At 39.6% G+C, this 13,599-nt stretch overlaps 1 non-coding gene across 1 annotated transcript; it reads right to left on the bottom strand.

Moving 5' to 3' along the window:
* Window positions 1–6,324: 6,324 nt before the first annotated feature.
* Window positions 6,325–6,431, bottom strand: LOC148293005 (small nucleolar RNA R71). Its single transcript, XR_015825878.1, has one exon. It is a non-coding gene; the product is annotated as a small nucleolar RNA R71 (small nucleolar RNA).
* Between the last annotated feature and the right edge of the window lie 7,168 nt (window positions 6,432–13,599).

The following is a 13,599-nucleotide window of genomic DNA, read 5'->3' as shown; positions in this document are numbered from 1 at the left end:
CCCAAAACTTGGGCAACATCATAATATGGTGGGAGGAGTCATTTGGTGAGTTTTGAGTGAAATCCAATCGCTAGAAGTATGGAATACACCAACCACAAAAATTAGGAAAGAACTGCCGTTGAACTTGAATTGTCCAATATGGAACACCTATTGATTTCGGATTGAGCCCAAAACTTGGTCCACAACATAATATGGTGGGAGTAGTCATTTGGTGAGTTTTGAGTGAAATCCAATCGCTAGAAGTATGGAATACACCAACCACTCCAATTAGGAACGAACTGCCGTTGAACTTGAATTGTCCAAATTCTCACACCTATTGATTTCGGATCGAGCCCAAAACTTGGGCAACATTGTAATATGGTGGGAGGAGTCATTTGGTTAGTTTTGAGTGAAATCCAATCGCTAGAAGTATGGAATACACCAACCACTCCAATTAGGAAAGAACTCCTGTTGAACTTGAATTGTCCAATATGGAACACCTATTGATTTCGGATTGAGCCCAAAACTTGGTCCACAACATAATATGGTGGGAGGAGTCATTTGGTGAGTTTTGAGTGAAATCCAATCGCTAGAAGTATGGAATACACCAACCACTCCAATTAGGAACGAACTGCCGTTGAACTTGAATTGTCCAAATTCTCACACCTATTGATTTCGGATCGAGCCCAAAACTTGGGCAACAACAAAATATGGTGGGAGGAGTCATTTGGTTAGTTTTGAGTGAAATCCAATCGCTAGAAGTATGGAATACGCCAACCACCCCAATTAGGAACGAAATGCCGTTCAAATTGAATTGACCAATTTCTCACACCTATTGATTTCGGATCGAGCCCAAAACTTGGGCAACATCATAATATGGTGGGAGGAGTCATTTGGTGAGTTTTGAGTGAAATCCAATCGCTAGAAGTATGGAATACACCAACCACTCCAATTAGGAAAGAACTGTCGTTGAACTTGAATTGTCCAATATGGAACACCTATTGATTTCGGATTGAGCCCAAAACTTGGTCCACAACATAATATGGTGGGAGGAGTCATTTGGTGAGTTTTGAGTGAAATCCGATCGCTAGAAGTATGGAATACACCAACCACTCCAATTAGGAACGAACTGCCGTTGAACTTGAATTGTCCAAATTCTCACACCTATTGATTTCGGATCGAGCCCAAAACTTGGGCAACCACAAAATATGGTGGGAGGAGTCATTTGGTTAGTTTTGAGTGAAATCCAATCGCTAGAAGTATGGAATACACCAACCACTCCAATTAGGAACGAACTGCCGTTGAACTTGAATTGTCCAATTTGGAACACCTATTTATTTCGGATCGAGCCCAAATCTTGGGCAACGTCATAATATGGTGGGAGGAGTCATTTGGTGAGTTTTAAGTGAAATCCAATCGCTAGAAGTTTGGAATACACCAACCACTCCAATTAGGAACGAACTGCCGTTGAACTTGAATTGTCCAATTTGGAACACCTATTGATTTCGGATCGATCCCAAAACTTGGGCAACGTCATAATATTTTGGGAGGAGTCGTTTGGGGAGTTTTGAGTGAAATCCAATCGCTAGAAGTATGGAATACGCCAACCACCCCAATTAGGAACGAAATGCCGTTCAAATTGAATTGACCAATTTCTCACACCTATTGATTTCGGATCGAGCCCAAAACTTGGGCAACATCATAATATGGTGGGAGGAGTCATTTGGTTAGTTTTGAGTGAAATCCAAACGCTAGAAGTATGGAATACACCAACCACTCTAATTATGAACGAACTGCCGTACAACTTGAATTGTCCAATTTTGAACACCTATCGATTTCGGATCGAGCCCAAAACTTGGGCAACATCATAATATGGTGGGAGGAGTCATTTGGTGAGTTTTGAGTGAAATCCAATCGCTAGAAGTATGGAATACACCAACCACTCCAATTAGGAAAGAACTGCCGCTGAACTTGAATTGTCCAATATGGAACACCTATTGATTTCGGATTGAGCCCAAAACTTGGTCCACAACATAATATGGTGGGAGGAGTCATTTGGTGAGTTTTGAGTGAAATCCAATCGCTAGAAGTATGGAATACACCAACCACTCCGATTAGGAACGAACTGCCGTTGAACTTGAATTGTCCAAATTCTCACACCTATTGATTTCGGATCGAGCCCAAAACTTGGGCAACAACAAAATATGGTGGGAGGAGTCATTTGGTTAGTTTTGAGTGAAATCCAATCGCTAGAAGTATGGAATACACCAACCACTCCAATTAGGAACGAACTGCCGTTGAACTTGAATTGTCCAATTTGGAACACCTATTGATTTCGGATCGAGCCCAAATCTTGGGCAACGTCATAATATGGTGGGAGGAGTCATTTGGTGAGTTTTGAGTGAAATCCAATCGCTAGAAGTTTGGAATACACCAACCACTCCAATTAGGAACGAACTGCCGTTGAACTTGAATTGTCCAATTTGGAACACCTATTGATTTCGGATCGATCCCAAAACTTGGGCAACGTCATAATATTGTGGGAGGAGTCGTTTGGGGAGTTTTGAGTGAAATCCAATCGCTAGAAGTATGGAATACGCCAACCACCCCAATTAGGAACGAAATGCCGTTCAAATTGAATTGACCAATTTCTCACACCTATTGATTTCGGATCGAGCCCAAAACTTGGGCAACATCATAATATGGTGGGAGGAGTCATTTGGTTAGTTTTGAGTGAAATCCAAACGCTAGAAGTATGGAATACACCAACCACTCTAATTAGGAACGAACTGCCGTACAACTTGAATTGTCCAATTTTGAACACCTATTGATTTCGGATCGAGCCCAAAACTTGGGCAACATCATAATATGGTGGGAGGAGTCATTTGGTGAGTTTTGAGTGAAATCCAATCGCTAGAAGTATGGAATACACCAACCACTCCAATTGGGAAAGAACTGCCGTTGAACTTGAATTGTCCAATATGGAACACCTATTGATTTCGGATTGAGCCCAAAACTTGGTCCACAACATAATATGGTGGGAGGAGTCATTTGGTGAGTTTTGAGTGAAATCCAATCGCTAGAAGTATGGAATACACCAACCACTCCAATTAGGAACGAACTGCCGTTGAACTTGAATTGTCCAAATTCTCACACCTATTGATTTCGGATCGAGCCCAAAACTTGGGCAACAACAAAATATGGTGGGAGGAGTCATTTGGTTAGTTTTGAGTGAAATCCAATCGCTAGAAGTATGGAATACACCAACCACTCCAATTAGGAACGAACTGCCGTTGAACTTGAATTGTCCAATTTGGAACACCTATTGATTTCGGATCGAGCCCAAATCTTGGGCAACGTCATAATATGGTGGGAGGAGTCATTTGGTGAGTTTTGAGTGAAATCCAATCGCTAGAAGTTTGGAATACACCAACCACTCCAATTAGGAACGAACTGCCGTTGAACTTGAATTGTCCAATTTGGAACACCTATTCATTTCGGATCGATCCCAAAACTTGGGCAACGTCATAATATTGTGGGAGGAGTCGTTTGGTGAGTTTTCAGTGAAATCCAATCGCTAGAAGTATGGAATACACCAACCACTCCAATTAGGAACGAACTGCTGTTCAAATTGAATTGACCAATTTCTCACAACTATTGATTTCGGATCGAGCCCAAAACTTGGGCAACATCATAATATGGTGGGAGGAGTCTTTTGGTGAGTTTCGAGTGAAATCCAATTGCTAGAAGTATGGAATTCACCAACCACTCCAATTAGGAACGAACTGCCGTTGAACTTGAATTGTCCAATTTGGAACACCTATTGATTTCGGATCAAGCCCAAAACTTGGGCAACATCATAATATGGTGGGAGGTGTCATTTGGTGAGTGTTAAGCTCATAATTTCATACATATACATGCCCAATTTACTTACTTCTTTTGCTTAGTTCCTATAATTCTACGTTATTTCCCTCCCTTTGTGTGTTTTGTAGGCCAATAGAGCAAGAGAGCATAATTCATGCAATTCAAGCATGTTAAGGCCTAATTTGGATGAATGGAAGAAGAGCTTAAAAGACAAACTCATTTTGGCTACAGCCCCCTGCCAGTCCAGTTCCGTAGGTCATATTGCAAGCTTTGTTTTAGCAACCTACACAGCTCGGATGAGGCAGCATTCTTCATGAAAGTTGTTCCAATGGGTGTGTACTATAACATATCCAAAATTCAGCCCCATTGGATAAATATGGAGTCTGTTACCTAGCAAACACAGAGCCATGCTCAGGATGGATTTTATCAGCGCGCAATATGAAGTTGCTGGTTATGCTGACCTCAGCATGTGCTGGTTGGATGCTTGGTCATGGTGAGCTAGGTATGAGCTATCATTTCTGGTTGGAAGCTTGGTCATGGTGACATGAAGATGAGCTAGGGCTGCTGGTGGGATCTATTGGTGAAGTGCATCAACCAATTCAGATTTTATAATGCAAGTGTTGTATGCATTAGTGAAGTGCATCAACCAATTCATCTTTTATAATGCAAGTGTTGTATGCATTAGCCATATTGAATTCAGATTTGTCACTCCCCTCTCCCTATAAATACCACATCCATTCCACATTCAAGACACAACAAATCCTGAGATTCACAACCCCCACAATTCACTCCAACCATCCTCAAACACTCTCAAAATCCCAAACACTCCAACAATCACCAAAACAACTCCAGCAAACCTCTCTTTCATTTCCCTACGAATTTCATCTTCCTTAGCCATCACCACTCACTCAAACTCATCCCAAATCACCTCCATATCCTTCATACATCTTTCTAGAAGTGGGGAAGCTCTTGGAGAAGCATTAGAAGTGGAGAAGCACTTGGAGAAGCCTTGGACACCACAAGAACTTCAGAAAAAGGGTTTTTCTACTCTTATTGTATTCATTATGTTTTCTCATTTCTGTTCAAGTCTCTTTTCCATTATGAGTAGCTAAATCCATAACTAGGGCTTCGATGTAACCTAACATGAATATTCTGGGTTTATAAGTTTGGAGTTTCAAGTTTGATTCATGATTCATGTTCTTATTCATTATGCTTATAAGTTAACATGCTTGTTTGAATGATTGATCACCATTAGAACTTGTTTGTTAACTATCTTGGTTTGAATTAAGAGTATACACCATGCTTTAATTCGAATTGAACTATGAATAGGAAGAGTATGTATGGACATTCGACAACAGGGATTAGATACATACTTGGTTGTTTAAAATGTTCTTCTATGCTTAATGGGTTCCTAATGCTTAATTTTAGGTTAGACAACAAATGATCAAATTAGGGAATTAGGAACACAAGGTTAGGACCAAACACCATGGCCTAATCATACTTTAGCTAGAATCAATCTTTGAATCTGAATTAGACTTGTTACTTGAATCTTTATAACCCAGAATTGAATTGTTATGGTGATTCGAATGCCCTAGTCTCAAAATCTGTTTTCCAACTCTTAAAACCACTCTTTGTTACATTTGTTTACTTGTTTTTGTTTGCAATTTCATTTTGCTTCTTTTGTTCAACAATCACAACCACTCTTGTTTTAAATTCTGTTTTAGACATAACCTCCTACTTTCTTGAATTTGGTAATCTAAGTACATAACTAGTTTTAACTTCTCAGTCTTCGTGGGTACGACCTCGTACTTGTCTTGCTATACTACTAATTGCCCCGTACAATTGCGAGTTAACATAATATTAACAACAAATTTTGGCGCCGTTGCCGGGGACTGAACGAAAGTTCTTCCCTGGTTATGTGCCCAAGGTTACCCTATTCTTTTTAGTGTTTCTAATTAATCTAATTTTCTGTTTCAGGTAGTTTATGTCTAAAAATCCATTACTTGAACAAGTGAGGTCTTCGTTCCAACGTTCTAGATCTTTGAACGCAGGACCATCATTGCAACCCAGACGAGTGACCTCTTAAATTCAGAATCGTCTAGAAAGGGAGTTGTCATTGCTGCCATTGAGTTCATGGGAGAACTTGATATCCCAACAATTCCAGCATCTCCTTCAAGCATTTTGCTGCCCACTGTAGCTCGAAATTATGAGCTTAAATCTTCTCATCTTAATATGCTGCCTTCCTTTTATGGTTTACCTAATGAAGATCCATTGACTCATATAAAGGATATTTTTAATGTTGTGAGTTCTTTTCCCTTGACAGGTGTGACAGAAGATCAACTTCGAATGAGAGTGTTTCCATACACTTTAAAGGATAAGGCGAAGTATTGGTTGAATTCTTTGAAGCCTGGTTCACTCACTACATGGTCTGCCATTCAAAAGAAGTTCCTGGAAAAATACTTCTCCACGCAAAAGACCGACATGCTTAGGGACAAGATCTTGTTATTTGCACAGCAAGATGATGAATCGTTTTGTGAAGCATGGGAGAAATTCAATGGGTTGCTCAACCAATGTCCTCATCATGGGATTCCATTGAAGCTTCAAATGCGTATGTTTTATAAAGGACTAACCCCTTCTAGTCATAATATAGTCACCAATTTTGCAGGTGGTTCTTTTAAAACCAAAACTCCAGAAGAAACGTACGAACTCTTTGAGGAGATAGCAATGGAGACCCAACATACGGATACAAGAGGTAAACGTGTTATTAGTGGTTCTAATGATGCTTCTAGTGTGCAGATTTCAAAACTGGAACAAAAGCTAGATGCTCTTCTTGCATTAAACTCAAGAAGCCCTCCGAAGGAAGTGTGTAGCATTTGTGAATCTCATGACCATGCTACCACAGCTTGTCCACTTGGGGCTGGATATCCAGAATTTGTGCAAGAGCAAGCTAAGTTGGTAAATTCCTACAACCAAGGTCCAAGAAATGATCCATACTCTCAAAGTTATAATCCAGGTTGGAGGAATCATCCAAACTTTTCATGGAGAAATACCCAGAATCAAGCAAATCCCCCTTCATTCCAAAGGCCACAACAATCATCATCATCATTGGAAGATATAGTGAAGCAGATGGCAATCAACCAATCCAATTTTCAGCAAACTACACAAGCTGCCATCTCCAAATTGGAAGTCCAATTAGGCCAAATAGCTGCTGAAATAACTCAAAGAGTGCCTGGGAAATGGCCAAGCCAAACTGAGATCAATCCAAAGAACCCAGAAGCCAAGGCCATTCATGTGCTCAGATCAGGTAAGATCATTGATAATAAAGATGATTCTAATCTTTCAAATGATGTTGTGATTGTAGAAAATGAAGAGGAGGAGACCATGGCCACGGAAGGAGAACAACTCAAAACTTCTCAATCTGCTCCTAAGGCCAAATCAGATTCTCAGAAATCCGATCAATTCCAATTGCATAAAAGGGATGACAAATTTGTGCCACCACATCTTCAAGAAGATAGATACGTGCCACCCGCTCCATATGTTCCACAGATTCCATTTCCAGGCCGTCTTAAGAAAGCAAAGCAAGATAAGGCTTTTAAAGAGATTTATGATATTTTGAGTAAAGTTAATATCAATTTGCCTTTGCTTGATCTTATTGAACAGATTCCTGCATATGGAAAATTCATCAAGGACTTGAAAACTCACAAGCTCAATTTCGCTCCAAATGAAGGAGTAAAGCTCGACCAGAATGTAAGTGCTGTATTGCAAAGGAAGCTTCCACCAAAACTAGATGATCCTGGCAGCTTTGACATTCCCATTAACATTGGAGGCAAGAAGGTTGGAAGAGCCATGTTGGACTTGGGAGCAAGCATCAATGTTTTGCCATATTCAGTTTATCAAGAGCTTGGCTTAGAAGGGATGAAGAAGACTTCAATGCGACTTGAACTAGCTGATCATTCTATAAAATATCCAAAAGGTATTGTAGAAGATATTCTAGTTCAAGTTAATACACTAATTCTCCCTGCTGATTTTGTAGTGATGGACATGGAAGACAATCCAAATGGAGATCGTGTTGATCCCATTCTCCTAGGCAGGCCATTCATGGCCACTGCAGACACAATCATCAAAGTGAAAGATAGCACTCTCTCCATGACTGTTTTGGGTGAAACTGTTGAATTTAAAATGCTTAATGCTCTATCTCAACCTTCTATCTCTCTTGATTCTTGCTTTTCAATTGATGTTGTGGATCATGAGGTTTCTTCCAAAATTTTGCAGAGAAAGTCTAATGATGCTCTAGAAGCTGTCTTAACACAAGAAGAGGAAGATCTTTGTGAACCGGAGTTCCAAGAAGTGGTGGCTGCCTTAGAAGTGTTTCCGCCATACCCACCATCCTTTAGGCCACCAATCGAGCCTCTTGGACCATCATCCACGAAATTGGAGCCATCCATTGTCATCCCACCAAAGCTAGAACTTAAACCTCTTCCCAATAATCTTAAATATACATATTTGGTGCTAACGAAACTCTCCCTGTTATAATTGCTGCAGGTCTCTCCTCACATGAAGAAGAGAGCTTAATTAAAGTTCTAAAAGAGCATAAAACAGCCATTGGGTGGACCATAGCAGACATCAAAGGAATTAGTCCAAGCATGTGCATGCACCGGATTTTAATGGAAGAAGACAGCAAACCATCTCGTGATGCCCAAAGGAGGCTAAATCCCAACATGAAAGAGGTGGTTAGAGCTGAAGTTTTAAAGCTACTCGATGTAGGAATCATCTACCCAATTTCAGATTCTAAGTGGGTGAGCCCTGTGCAAGTTGTTCCAAAGAAGTCCGGAATCACAGTTGTGAAGAATGAGAAGAATGAGCTAGTTCCTACACGAACTGTCACTGGTTGGAGAGTTTGCATTGATTACAGGAAGTTGAACACATCCACTAGAAAAGATCATTTCCCCTTACCTTTTATTGATCAAATGCTTGAACGTTTATCTGGCCATGCTTACTATTGTTTTCTTGATGGTTTTTCAGGTTATAATCAAATTCCCATTGCTCCGGAAGACCAAGAGAAAACCACATTCACATGCCCATTTGGTACGTTTGCTTATAGAAGGATGCCATTCGGTTTATGCAATGCCCCAGCAACTTTCCAAAGATGCATGATGTCAATCTTTTCAGATATGGTGGAACGATTCATTGAGGTATTTATGGATGATTTTTCAGTTTTTGGTTCCTCTTTTGATAATTGTCTTCACCACTTGTCTCTAGTGCTTAAAAGATGCCAGGAAACAAATCTGATTTTGAATTGGGAGAAGTGTCACTTCATGGTGAGACAAGGCATTGTACTAGGCCATGTGATTTCAAGCAAGGGAATCGAAGTGGATAAAGCCAAGATCGACCTCATCTCAAATCTTCCACCCCCTACCTCTGTTAAAGGAATTAGAAGCTTTCTAGGTCATGCTGGATTCTATAGAAGGTTCATCAAAAATTTCTCAAGCATTACAAGGCCATTGTGTAATCTCCTTGCTAAGGATGCTGTTTTTGAGTTTAATGAAGCTTGCATGGAAGCTTTTTCTACCTTGAAGAGGGAGCTAACTTCAGCCCCTATTATCATAGCTCCGGATTGGTCTTTACCATTTGAAATAATGTGTGATGCCTCTGACTTTGCTATTGGTGCAGTTTTAGGTCAAAAGAAGAACAAGCTGCCCCATGTGATTCATTATGCTAGCCGGACCTTGAATGATGCTCAAATCAACTACTCCACAACAGAGAAGGAGTTGCTTGCTGTGGTTTTTGCTTTAGAAAAATTTCGTTCTTACCTTGTTGGTTCTAAAGTAATTGTTTATTCTGACCATGCAGCCCTTAGATACTTGCTCACTAAGAAGGATGCCAAACCACGCTTGATTAGATGGATTCTCTTGCTGCAAGAATTCGATTTGGAGATTCGAGATAAGAAGGGATGTGAGAATGTGGTAGCTGATCATTTGAGCAGAATTGTGGTTGAAGAAAAAGGAGGAGCTGTGCTACCCTTGAATGAGACTTTCCTTGATGAACAACTATATGCTGCCCAAGTCAAAGAGCCATGGTATGCTGATTTTGTTAATTATCTTGCTTGTGGTGTTCTTAGAAATGATCTAACTTCTCAGGATAAGAAGAAGTTCTTTTCCATGGTGAAACATTATGTATGGGATGAACCTTTCTTATTCAAGCATTGCCCGGATCAACTTATCAGAAGATGTGTTCCAGAAGAAGAGCAAGAAAGCATACTTAGGCATAGCCACGAATTGGCCTGTGGAGGTCACTTTGGAGCTAAGAAAACAGCACTTAAAATTCTGCAATCTGGTTTCTTTTGGCCCACTCTATTTAAAGATGCATTTAATTTTTGTGTTAAGTGTGATAGGTGCCAAAGGATGGGGAACATAAGTCGCAGGAACGAAATGCCATTGAATAACATACTTGTTGTGGAGCTCTTCGATGTGTGGGGTATTGATTTCATGGGGCCATTCCCATCTTCCTTTGGTTATACTTACATACTTGTTGCTGTTGATTATGTGTCTAAATGGGTGGAAGCCATAGCCACCAAAACCAATGATTATAAGGTGGTGTTGAAGTTCTTGAAGGATAATATTTTCACAAGGTTTGGTACTCCAAGGGCTGTCATTAGTGATGGAGGCAGCCACTTTTGTAACAAGCCATTCGAAGCACTCATGAAGAAGTACAACATCACCCATCGAGTCTCTACACCATATCATCCGCAAACTTCTGGTCAAGTGGAAATAAGCAATAAAGAAATTAAGCACATCCTGGAGAAGGTGGTGAACAATACAAGGAAAGATTGGGTAGCTAAGCTCAATGATTCATTATGGGCTTATAGGACTGCATATAAGACTCCCATTGGAATGAGCCCTTATCGTCTTGTGTTTGGGAAAGCTTGTCACCTACCAATGGAGCTTGAACACAATGCCTTTTGGGCCATCAAGAAGTTGAATTTTGATCTAGACAAGGCAGGCCATGCAAGAAAGTTTCAGCTGAATGAATTGGAAGAAATTAGACATGAGTCTTATGAGAATGCAAAGCTTTACAAAGAACGAACCAAGAGTTACCATGACAGAAACATTCAACGGAAAGAGTTCTCCAAAGGTATGTCAGTTCTTTTGTTTAACTCACGTTTGCGTCTCTTTCCAGGAAAATTGAAGTCTAGATGGCAAGGCCCATTCACCGTGGTCAATGTTTCTCCCTATGGAGCTGTGGAGATTCAAAACCCTAAAGATGGCTCGACTTTCAAAGTAAATGGACAACGTTTAAAGCCATTCTATGAGGGAGTTTCAGCTGGCATCCAAACTGGCCATGTGGTAGATCAACTTCCCTTCGTACCATCAACTTAGCTGATTGCACAATGTCTTGCCAAGACAGTAACTAAGGCGCTTCTTGGGAGGCAACCCATGTGTTCAAGAAGAAGGTGCTTGGTAGCAATCGACCTAATCGCATCAAGGGGGAGCATTTCAATCCTTTCTCTTTACTTGTTATTATTTTAAATTTCTGTTTCTTTTTTTATAAAAATTTAAAAAAAAAAAAAAAAAATTTAAAAATTTAAAAAGATTTTTCATATGAGCTAACTTATGGTAACTCCAGTGAGCACTTCCGTCAATACAGTGTCTAGGAGTTCTTTAGGCGACACCTTCGGTGTCTAAGAAGTTTGGGTTTTAAGCGGGACCATTGTGACCCCTCCAACCTTCCCGGATCCCCTGGCTGTGTTTTCTGAGGCCCTTAACTGGTCATCCATGAGTTGCTTATATATTCATTTTTTTTATTTTTTATTTTTCCTAAACCTTCTTCTAAACTTTTCCCTTTATCATTTGTTTGTTCTCAATCATCTTTTGTATGCTTTCACATTGAGGACAATGTTCAATTCAGGTCTGGGGGGAAGGTTTTCAATTTCAATTTTCTTATCCATTTGTGTTTTCAATTTTCGTTCTCTTGTCACTATTTTTTTTTTATTTTTTTATTTTTTTTATTTTTAATTTATTTAATTTTTTTAAAGAATGTCATACAATCAATGCTATGGAGCTGCTATTTGAGGTTTTCATATTAGAATTTTGCACTTCACAAAGCTTTTGCTTTTAGAATTCTGGTGGCTAAAGTACCACGCTCAAATTCTTGAAGGAAAATAGTGGAGACTACCCTAGTGAGCTATATCGAGCCTAATTGCTTTCTTGAGAGGGTTTAAAGTGTTCTATTTCTCATCCATACTTATTTTCTTCAATTCACTCTAATTGATCTCATTATTCCATTTTGATTGAATACTAAGGATGATTCTCTTTTGCAGATATCATGTGCTTGCTCTCATTCATGAATGAACTCATTGAAGTGATGCTAGGCTATGTGTGCATAACCATTCTATGTGCTTTCTTTTCACCCTACCTATATGTGTGTTCCATCAACCCTCTTGAAGCCAAACACTTAAAGCCTTTTCTTCTATCACCCTCATCATTTCCCTACCTTTGTATCTCAATCTGAGATACTTGACCTATTGTAGCCATACCCTATAGCTTAGAAATATACCAAGGTGTGCCAAGATAAAGTTTGAAGCAAGGAAGTTGCAGCCATGTACCTAAATAAAGATGATGTGAATCTGTGCAATGAAGTTAATGAAGATGCAGATCAAATCAACGAAGATGAAAGTGTTTCGATTTGATCTAAGTGTGAAAAATAAAGTCTATGCCAGGAGATACCATGAAGTTTGCTGCCATGCCAATCTAAATCAATGATGCCTTGCAGATTAATGAAGCATGCAACCTTGGTATGTTCTTAAGTTATTTGTTTTTCCTTCCAATTCTTCCATTTCCCCTAAACCTTAGCCTTTCATTACAACATTGTGAAAGACCTAGCTGATCTTTGAGGATGTATTCATGGGTGCTGGTAAGTATGTGTGTATCTCTATTCTTAGTATTTAATTCCTTTCATGAGATCTAACCAAATTTGTGCTTCTATTTCATACACTCACTTATGCTTTCTTGAGAGAATTAAAACATAGGTTCTGAGTGATTGAGTGTTATCTGTGAGAATTAGAGTCGAAGCATGTTCTCTATTCAAGGTTTGAGTGTGCTTGCTTTGAAACTGTGTGCCTTTGAGCTATAGCTTCCACTTGTACACACTGATTGATGACCTATCTTGGCAACTCTATGGTGTTGGAGGTATGACTAAAACTTTCTTTCATTTTCATTAGTTGATTTCAAAGTTGTTTTTCTAACCATTTTGTTTTGTAGAGTTAGAAAAACGTTTGTGGGTATCGTATCTGTTAAACCCTCAGGAGACACAACTCCTCCTACTAGGGATGCCTAGAGGTTTAAAGGCTTGTTGCATACGCTCAATGCAATCGAGTTACCTACGAAAGTGGTCTAGTTAACTTCTTGTTTTGTTTTTATCTTTGTTTCTCTTTTGTTTTGCTCGAGGACTAGCAAAATCTAAGTTTGGGGGTGTGTTAAGCTCATAATTTCATACATATACATGCCCAATTTACTTACTTCTTTTGCTTAGTTCCTATAATTCTAAGTTATTTCCCTCCCTTTGTGTGTTTTGTAGGCCAATAGAGCAAGAGAGCATAATTCATGCAATTCAAGCATGTTAAGGCCTAATTTGGATGAATGGAAGAAGAGCTTAAAAGACAAACTCATTTTGGCTACAGCCCCCTGCCACTCCAGTTCCGTAGGTCATATTGCAAGCTTTGTTTCAGCAACCTACACAGCTCGGATGAGGCATCATTCT

The sequence above is a fragment of the Prunus avium genome, chromosome 7 (assembly GCF_965620075.1).
Source record: "Prunus avium chromosome 7, drPruAviu1.hap1.1, whole genome shotgun sequence".
Classification (NCBI taxonomy): domain Eukaryota; kingdom Viridiplantae; phylum Streptophyta; class Magnoliopsida; order Rosales; family Rosaceae; genus Prunus; species Prunus avium.
This window is presented reverse-complemented; position numbering and strand designations above follow the sequence as displayed.